A 9,654-nucleotide genomic window follows, 5' to 3' on the forward strand; every position below is an offset into this window, starting at 1 on the left:
TTTTATGTATAATTCGTTATCTTTGCAAGTCTCTTCGAATTATCAGTTTGGTTTGGCCTACTAGATTGATCTTTCTTGCAATGGGAGAAGTGCTTAGCTTTGGGTTCAATCTTGCGGTGCTCGATCCCAGTGACAGTAGGGGAAACGACACATATTGTATTGTTGCCATCGAGGATAAAAAGATGGGGTTATATCATATTGCTTGAGTTTATCCCTCTACATCATGTCATCTTGCTTAAAGCGTTACTCCGTTCTTATGAACTTAATACTCTAGATGCATGCTGGATATCGGTCGATATGTGGAGTAATAGTAGTAGATGCAGGCATGAGTCGGTCTACTTGTCACGGACGTGATGCCTATATACATGATCATACCTAGATATTCTCATAACTATGCTCAATTCTATCAATTGCTTGAAAGTAATTTGTTCACCCACCGCAATACATATGCTCTTGAGAGAAACCACTAGTGAAACCTATGGCCCCCGGGTCTATTTTCCATCATATTAATCTCCCGTCAACTATCTATTTCTGGCACCATTTATTTTACTTTGCAATCTTTACTTTTACTCTTTATCATAAAAATACCAAAAATATTATCTGATCATCTCTATCAGATCTCACTTTTGCAAGTGGTCGTGAAGGGATTGACAACCCCTTTATCGCGTTGGTTGCAAGGTTCTTATTTGTTTGTGTAGGTGCGTGGGACTTGAGCGTGGTCTCCTACTGGATTGATACCTTGGTTCTCAAAAACTGATGGAAATACTTACGCTACTTTACTGCATCACCCTTTCCTCTTCAAGGGAAAACCAACGCAGTGCTCATGAGGTAGCAAGAAGGATTTCTGGCGCCGTTGCCGGGGAGTCTACGCACAAGTCAAGACATACCAAGTACCCATCACAAACTCTTATCCCTCGCATTACATTATTTGCCATTTGCCTCTCGTTTTCCTCCCCCACTTCACCAATGCCGTTTTATTCGCCCTCTTTTTTCCTTCGCCTTCTTCTTGCTTGCCTCGTCGTTATGGCTAGTCCCTTATCTAGTCCGTTGTCTCCCGAGTTTGAAGTTCTTCACTTCAAACAAAGACAAGGAGAAAACCTAAAAGATGTTTGGTTTAGAATGATGGAATCTTATCGTAATTGTACCCTAGAGGTGAACTTTAGAATTTTGCTTCGCAATTTTTATGTTGGACTGAATATGTCTCATAGACAACTCGTGGATTGCGTTGCCAAAGGCAATTTTATTGAAATTGATCCCAGCATTGCGCATGAAATTATAGAAGGTATAGTGGGAACACTACCTCAACAAAAGGGGCCTCATCATACCCAGGAAGAAACGCAAGTTTTTGAGAAAATTTGCGAAGTAACGAAGATTTTACAAAAATCTCTTGAACCTCTTAAGAGTGTTAGCGGAAATCTCCACCGCATGATTACCCTTTGCAATAAGCGGTTGGATTCTTTAGATCTAAAAATTTCCAAATATGAAGGAAAACGTAAAGAACCTCCCAGATTCGAGCATAACTCCGCTAAAAAATTAAAGACCCAAGATGATAATACTTAGATCTATCCTTGTTTCTATGCCTAGCTAGGGGCGTTAAACAATAGCGCTTGTTGGGAGGCAACCCAATTTTATTTTAGTTTTTTGCTTTTTGCTCCTGTTTAGGAATAAATATTTGATCTAGCCTCTGGTTAGATTTGTTTTTATGTTTTAGTTAGTGTTTGTGCCAAGTAACACCTATAGGATCTTCTTGGATAATAGTTATTTGATCTTGCTGAAAAAGTCAGAAACTTTATGCTCACGAAAACAATTGTTAAAAATCACCAGAACGTGATAAAATACTAATTCCAATTGCAGTAGATCAATAAACAAATTATCTAGGTCGTCCTATTTTGGTAGGTTTTTCTGATTTATAGAAGTTTGCGTTAGATACAGATTACTACAGACTGTTCTGTTTTTGACAGATTCTGTTTTTCATGTGTTGTTTGCTTATTTTGATGAGTCTATGGTTAGTAAAAGAGTTTATAAAACATAGAGAAGTTCGAATACAGTGGGTTTAACACCAATATAAATAAATAATGAGTTCAATACAGTACCTTGAAGTGGTGTTTTGTTTTCTTTCGCTAACGGAGCTCATGAAATTTTCTGTTGAGTTTTGTGTTGTGAAGTTTTCAAGTTTTGGGTAAAGATTTGATGGATTATGGAACAAGGATTGGCAAGAGCCTAAGCTTGGGGATGCCCAAGGCACCCCAAGGTAAAATTCAAGGACAACCAAAAGCCTAAGCTTGGGGATGCCCCGGAAGGCATCCCCTCTTTTGTCTTCGTCCATCGGTAACTTTACTTGATGCTATATTTTTATTCACCACATGATATGTGTTTTGCTTGGAGCGTCTTGTATGATTTGAGTCTTTGCTTTTTAGTTTACCACAATCATCCTTACTGAATACACTTTTGAGAGAGACACACATGATTTGGAATTTATTAGAATACTCTATGTGCTTCACTTATATCTTTTGAGCTATATAGTTTTTGCTCTAGTGCTTCACTTATATCTTTTAGAGCACGGTGGTGGTTTTGTTTTATAGAAATTATTGTTCTCTCATGCTTCACTTATATTATTTTGAGAGTCCTACAAAACAGCATGGTAATTTGCTTAAATTGTCAAATTAGTCCTAATATGATAGGCATCCAAGATTAGTAAAAACTTTCTTATAAATGCGTTGAATACTAAGAGAAGTTTGATGCTTGATGATTGTTTTGAGATATGGAGGTAGTGATATTAAAGTTGTGCTAGTTGAGTAATTGTGAATTTGAGAAATACTTGTGTTGAAGTTTGCAAGTCCCGTAGCATGCACGTAGGGTAAACGTTGTGTAACAAATTTGAAACATGAGGTGTTCTTTGATTGTCATCCTTATGAGTGGCGGTCGGGGATGAGCGATGGTCTTTTCCTACCAATCTATCCCCCTAGGAGCATGCGCGTAGTGCTTGGTTTTTGATGACTTGTAGATTTTTGCAATAAGTATGTGAGTTCTTTGTGACTAATGTTGAGTCTATGGATTATACGCACTCTCACCCTTCCATCATTGCTAGCCTCTTCGGTACCGTGCATTGCCCTTTCTCACCTTGAGAGTTGGTGCAAACTTCGTCGGTGCATCCAAACCCCGTGATACGATACGCTCTATCACACACAAACCTCCTTATATCTTCCTCAAAACAGCCACCATACCTACCTATTATGGCATTTCCATAACCATTCCGAGATATATTGCCATGCAACTTTCCACCATTCCGTTTATCATGACACGCTTCATCATTGTCATATTGCCTTGCATGATCATGTAGTTGACATCGTATTTGTGGCAAAGCCACCATGCATATTATTTCATACATATCACTCTTGATTCATTGCCCATCTCGGTACACCGCCGAAGGCATTCACATAGAGTCATACTTTGTTCTAGTATCGAGTTGTAACCATTGAGTTGTAAATAAATAAAAGTGTGATGATCATCATTCATAGAGCATTGTCCCAAATAAAAAAAATATAAAAAAAGAGGAAAAAAAGAGAAAGGCCAAACAAAAAAAGGAAAGGCCCAAAAAAAGAAAATAAAAAGGGGCAATGCTACTATCCTTTTTTCCACACTTGTGCTTCAAAGTAGCACCATGATCTTTATGATAGAGAGTCTCTTGTTTTGTCACTTTCATATACTAGTGGGAATTTTTCATTATAGAACTTGGCTTGTATATTCCAACAATGGGCTTCCTCAAATGCCCTAGGTCTTCGTGAGCAAGCAAGTTGGATGCACACCCACTTAGTTTCTTTTGTTGAGCTTTCATACATTTATAGCTCTAGTGCATCCGTTGCATGGCAATCCCTACTCCTTGCATTGACATCAATTGATGGGCATGTCCCTAGCCCGTTGATTAGCCGCGTCAATGTGAGACTTTCTCTTTTTTTGTCTTCTCCACATAACCCCCATCATCATATTCTATTCCACCCATAGTGCTATATCCATGGCTCACGCTCATATATTGCGTGGAAGTTGAAAAAGTTTGAGATTACTAAAGTATGAAACAATTGCTTGGCTTGTCATCGGGGGTGTGCATGATGAGAGCATTCTTGTGTGACGAAAATGGAGCATGACCAAACTATATGATTTTGTAGGGATGAACTTTCTTTGGCCATGTTATTTTGAGAAGACATAATTGCTTAGTTAGTATGCTTGAAGTATTATTACTTTTATGTCAATATTAAACTTTTATCTTGAATCTTTTGGATCTGAATATTCATGCCACAATTAAGAGAATTACAGTGAAAATTATGCTAAGTAGCATTCCACATCTAAAATTCTGTTTTTAACATTTACCTACTCGAGGAAGAGCAGGAATTAAGCTTGGGAATGCTTGATATGTCTCCAACGTATCTATAATTTTTGATTGTTCCATGCTATCATATATTCTGTTTTGGATGTTTAATGGGCTTTATTATACACTTGTATATTATTTTTGGGACTAACCTATTAACCGGAGGCCCAACCCAAATTGCTGTTTTTTTTGCCTATTTCAGTGTTTCGAAGGAAAAGGATATCAAACGGAGTCCAAACGGAATGAAACCTTTAGGAACGTGATTTTCAGAACAAACGTGATCCAGATGACTTGGAGTGGACGTCAAGTAATCAACGAGGAGGTCACGAGGCACGGAGGCGCGCCTGCCCCTAGGCGCGCCCCCACCCTCGTGGGCCCCTCGTAGCTCTCCTGACCGACCTCTTTCGCCTATATATACTCATATACCCTGGAAACATCAGATACAGAGCCAAAACCCTATTTCCACTGCCGCAACTCTCTGTACCCTTGAGATCCCATCTTGGGGCCTTTTTCGGCGCTCTGCCAGAGGGGGCATTGAGCACGGAGGGCTTCTACATCAACACCATAGCCTCTCCGATGTTGTGTGAGTAGTTTACCTTAGACCTTCGGGTCCATAGTTATTAGCTAGATGGCTTCTTCTCTCTCTTTGGATCTCAATACAAAGTTCTCCTCGATCTTCTTGAAGATCTATGCGATGTAACTCTTCTTTTGCGGTGTGTTTGTCGAGATCCGATGAATTGTGGGTTTATGATCAAGATTATCTATGAACAATATTTGAATCTCCTCTGAATTCTTTTATGTATGATTGGTTATCTTTGCAAGTCTCTACGAATTATCATTTTGGTTTGGCCTACTAGATTGATCTTTCTTGCAATGGGAGAAGTGCTTAGCTTTGGGTTCAATCTTGCGGTGCTCGATCCCACTGACAGTAGGGGAAACGACATGTATTGTATTGTTGCCATCGAGGATAAAAAGATGGGGTTTATATCATATTGCTTGAGTTTATCCCTCTACATCATGTCATCTTGCTTAAAGCGTTACTCCGTTCTTATGAACTTAATACTCTAGATGCATGCTGGATAGCGGTCGATGTGTGGAGTAATAGTAGTAGATGCAGGCAGGAGTCGGTCTACTTGTCACGGACGTGATGCCTATATACATGATCATACCTAGATATTCTCATAACTATGCTCAATTCTATCAATTGCTCGACAGTAATTTGTTCACCCACCGTAATACTTACGCTCTTGAGAGAAGCCACTAGTGAAACCTATGGCCCCCGGGTCTATTTTCCATCATATTAATCTCCCGTCAACTATCTATTTCTGGCACCGTTTATTTTACTTTGCAATCTTTACTTTTACTCTTTATCATAAAAATACCAAAAATATTATCTTATCATCTCTATCAGATCTCACTTTTGCAAGTGGCCGTGAAGGGATTGACAACCCCTTTATCGCGTTGGTTGCAAGCTTCTTATTTGTTTGTGTAGGTGCGTGGGACTTGAGCGTGGTCTCCTACTGGATTGATACCTTGGTTCTCAAAAACTGAGGGAAATACTTACGCTACTTTACTGCATCACCCTTTCCTCTTCAAGGGAAAACCAACGCAGTGCTCAAGAGGTAGCAGTCGCAAGCGTATGTCAATCAGGACGGCAGATAAAGGCAGCGGCAAGTCCGAAACAATAGAAGGTTGCAAAGCAAAAGAATACAAGGGGCAGTAGCAGTCGGTGCAAGGAGACACTTTTGGCGTTTGATGACGACGAGGAGGAATCTGACGAGGAAGAATTTGAATCTTCAGAAGAAGAAGAAGAGGAGGAAGGGAAATATGAGGACAGTCCTGAAGAGGAGAGTTCGGATCAGGACGGGGACAACAATGATGACGACAACGACGATGATGACTATGATGATGATGTTCCGTCATACAGCAGCCCGCCAGCAGCCACAGAAACTTGTGATGATGATTCACAGCACATGGACGTTGACAACTCACAGCCGCCCCTTGCTGGTGAAGACGATGGTGAAGATGAGGAAGAGGACGATGAGGATGATGTTGAAGAGGAAGAGCAGGACAGGGAGGAGGATGATGAAGAGGAACGTGACGATGAAGAGGACAAAGAGAAGGAGAGAAATGTGGAAGAGGGCAATGAGAAAGAGAATGAACCAGAAAAGAAAGAGGGGAAATCGGAGGAGAAACAGGATGATGAAAAGAATGAAGAGGAGGAAAAAGAGGAGGAAGACAAAGAGGATGAAGATGATGAGGCGGAGCAAGATGGTGGGGTGGGAAGAAGGGGGGTGAAGATAAGGATGATGGCGACACTGGCGGCAATGCTAGCACCGACCAGCTCAGCGGGGGAGGTGGTGATGATGAGGGAGGTGCATAAAATCCGGGGTGGCGTGGGGGTAGTGACGACGATGAGGTACCGCTTAGTACGATAATGGAGAAACTCAAGCGTACCGGCAAGGAAAAAAGTAAGCTAGAGGAAACGATGTCCGTCGAGAGCACACAAGGAAGCATCCAAAGCGCGGGCAATTTTTTTTAGAGCAGCTTCGTTAGGATGGACATGCGGAAGGAGCCGTTTGAGGTTTAGAGTGGGCCTGTCATTTCAGCTGCAGATGTGGTGAGGATTGGAGATACCCATTACAGACAGAAACAGGTCATCCCCGAGACCCATGCTATCCCTCTTTTCCCGATGCCTGCGATGCCAACAGAGGAAAAATTCTCCGGGATGGATTTGTGCCTTGAGACGATGGTAGATGAGTTGGAACTACCAAGTTTTGGCCAAAAAGAGAAGGAAAGAAAGCTTGCAGGAGGAGTTGGAGCGGCTGTCACGAGGAAGGTCAAGAAAGTGAGCCATAAGACAGTTAAGGCTTCTGTTATGTCTCCAAAAGCAAGCGAGGATGCGGCTGTTCAAAGTGCTGCAACTACGACAACCAACTAGCAAGCTTCGACAGCTCAGAGGCCGACAGATGAAGCGGCAAGTCAGAAAGCCACATCACCAGCAAAAAGCAAGGTTTACCAGAAAAGAGTAGCAAAGAAGCAAAACAGAGCAACTGATCATATTATGCAAGCAACTGAACAGGAAAAACAAGCAACTGCTGAATCAGCAAAGACTGAAACCAGACCAACCGGTGCTACCTTTGAAGCAACTCAGCAAAAAACTCAGGCAACCAGAGTGAGCATGTAGGCAGCAACTGCCCAGGAATCAGCAGCCCCTCCCACGCAAAGTACGGAGGCAACTACTGTGCTTGAGGAAGCAACCCCTGAGCAGGAGCAAGCAACTGCCCGGGAATCAACAGAAAAGCCTCTGGTACTCCCCAGCAAGCAAGCGTGCTCTGCAAAGGGGAAATAAATCTCATTCCATGATATTAGGGACATCAACGAGCTGCTCGAGAAGTGTGTGAGTCCAGGTTCGACGCCACCGCTCGCGAGGAGTAATTCTGCTGGCACCATACCCGTAATACGGACATCAGCTGCCATCAATCTACCAGCAAACAGAGGAGCATGCGATTCAGGTGAAGAAGCACGATTGCTGCAAAGATCAAAGTCTGGGAGTGCTGTGTGGGATGATTACTGTCCAACTCCACCTTTCGATCTTGGGATAGATGAGCTAGCAGGAATAACATGCGAGGAGGGCAAGGCAGCAAAGGATAAGGGGGTGCCAAACGCACCTGCCACCGGCGACATTGAGTGGCGAATTGACTCGGGCAAGATGGATTTCGATGAAGTTGTCGAGGGGGCAGTGAAAAATGTTGTAGGACAGAGTGCGGGGCACATGTCACCTGCCGGTTTCAGTACACCAACCGAAGTTGCAAAAACTACCGCTGAGGGGGAATCATCAGGCAAAGGTGCAGCCAGCAGCTCAGAAGAGCCCGTTCCTGAGAAGCGCCAGAGGAGGATACTGAAAGCTCCACCATCACAGAGGTCACCATATGTGAATGTAGAGATGAGGAAGGATTTCACATGCAATGCAGAAACAAACAGAGTGTACGCACTGGTTCTGTTGCTTGGAGGAGGAGGAGGGATGAGAAGGACGTTGCAGGGTGATGATACAACGTGTGTGTTTCTTCCAGTAGCCACTTTTTTCCTGCTTTTTTCTTTTTTGCATGTAATGATCTCTCCTATTGTTATTTTCTCAACAGAGTGTTTTTTTGTTCTACAGGGCGCATATCATAAACTATCATGATTACTTTTGCACAATCAAGGAGCTTGCTCAATCAATGAGGAAGGCATGATGGATGAAGACACATGTCTTTGAGCTAGGGATTGAAGCAATCATGTACAACAGGCAGAAGGGTCCAAGAAAATAATCATGCCTGTTAGGTTTTCGGTAAGAGAAATAAAACCCACAGTTTTTTCCTTTTTTGTTTTGGGACTGAAGTTGTTTCGCTATCATCTCATTCTACATTTCTTCATAGACTTGGCTTCAAAGACTCAATATCGATGTGAAGGAGCTGCATGACAGGTTCAAAGAATCAAACCGTTTGGATGAGCAAGACATGGTATGCTCCATGTGTTTTACTAGTTGTCTCCCTTTTAAAAACATTTTTTCAGTTGTCTATAATCGTGTGTGTTTGTTGTCTAAATTTCTATGACATGTGACACATAATTAGGATGGCCTTAGGTGCATGTACAAACCCCTCCTGCTGTGCATGTACACAACCACCCCTGTTGTGTACCTACTATAATAGCCCCCTCAAGATATGAGTGAGCAGTATCTGTCAGTTGGCTTTTCTTTACATATAAGTTGCCTGTTTTAGTTTGCATTGTTGCCTAAAAAGTGCATGGTTATAGTGACATTTTTTTCTGCACAGGTTGAAAACCAAGAGCATTGCCTGTGCTTTGTTGTCCAGAAGTCAGTTTTTTTCTTTATTTTTGGTTTTTACATATCCGTCGCACTTACTCAAGTAAAGTTGCCCCTACCAACTCAGGGTTGCCTAAAATCACATCAGAAAATTGGTGTTTTTTTTCCTGTTTTTTCTTAGATCATTTTTTTAGAAGCTAATATCAGAAAATCATAGGAGTTGCTTGAAATCACATCATAAGTTGCTCATAAAAACCCACGGACTTGCCTGATAAGCCATTGCAGAAGCTTCATACACATGTCAGAAGTTTTTTTTGATGTTTTTTAGTGTTTTGAGAGCTATGTCAGAAGTTGCCTAAAATTCTAGAGAGTTGCCTAAAAATCATATCAGATGTTGCTCCTAAAAAACATATAGAGTTGCACAAAAACATACCAGCAGTTGATGTCCTTTGTTATGCTGAGATGGTTTTTTTTCTTGAAGGTCATG

This window comes from Triticum aestivum, chromosome 7D (assembly GCF_018294505.1).
Source record: "Triticum aestivum cultivar Chinese Spring chromosome 7D, IWGSC CS RefSeq v2.1, whole genome shotgun sequence".
Taxonomy (NCBI): Eukaryota; Viridiplantae; Streptophyta; class Magnoliopsida; order Poales; family Poaceae; genus Triticum; species Triticum aestivum.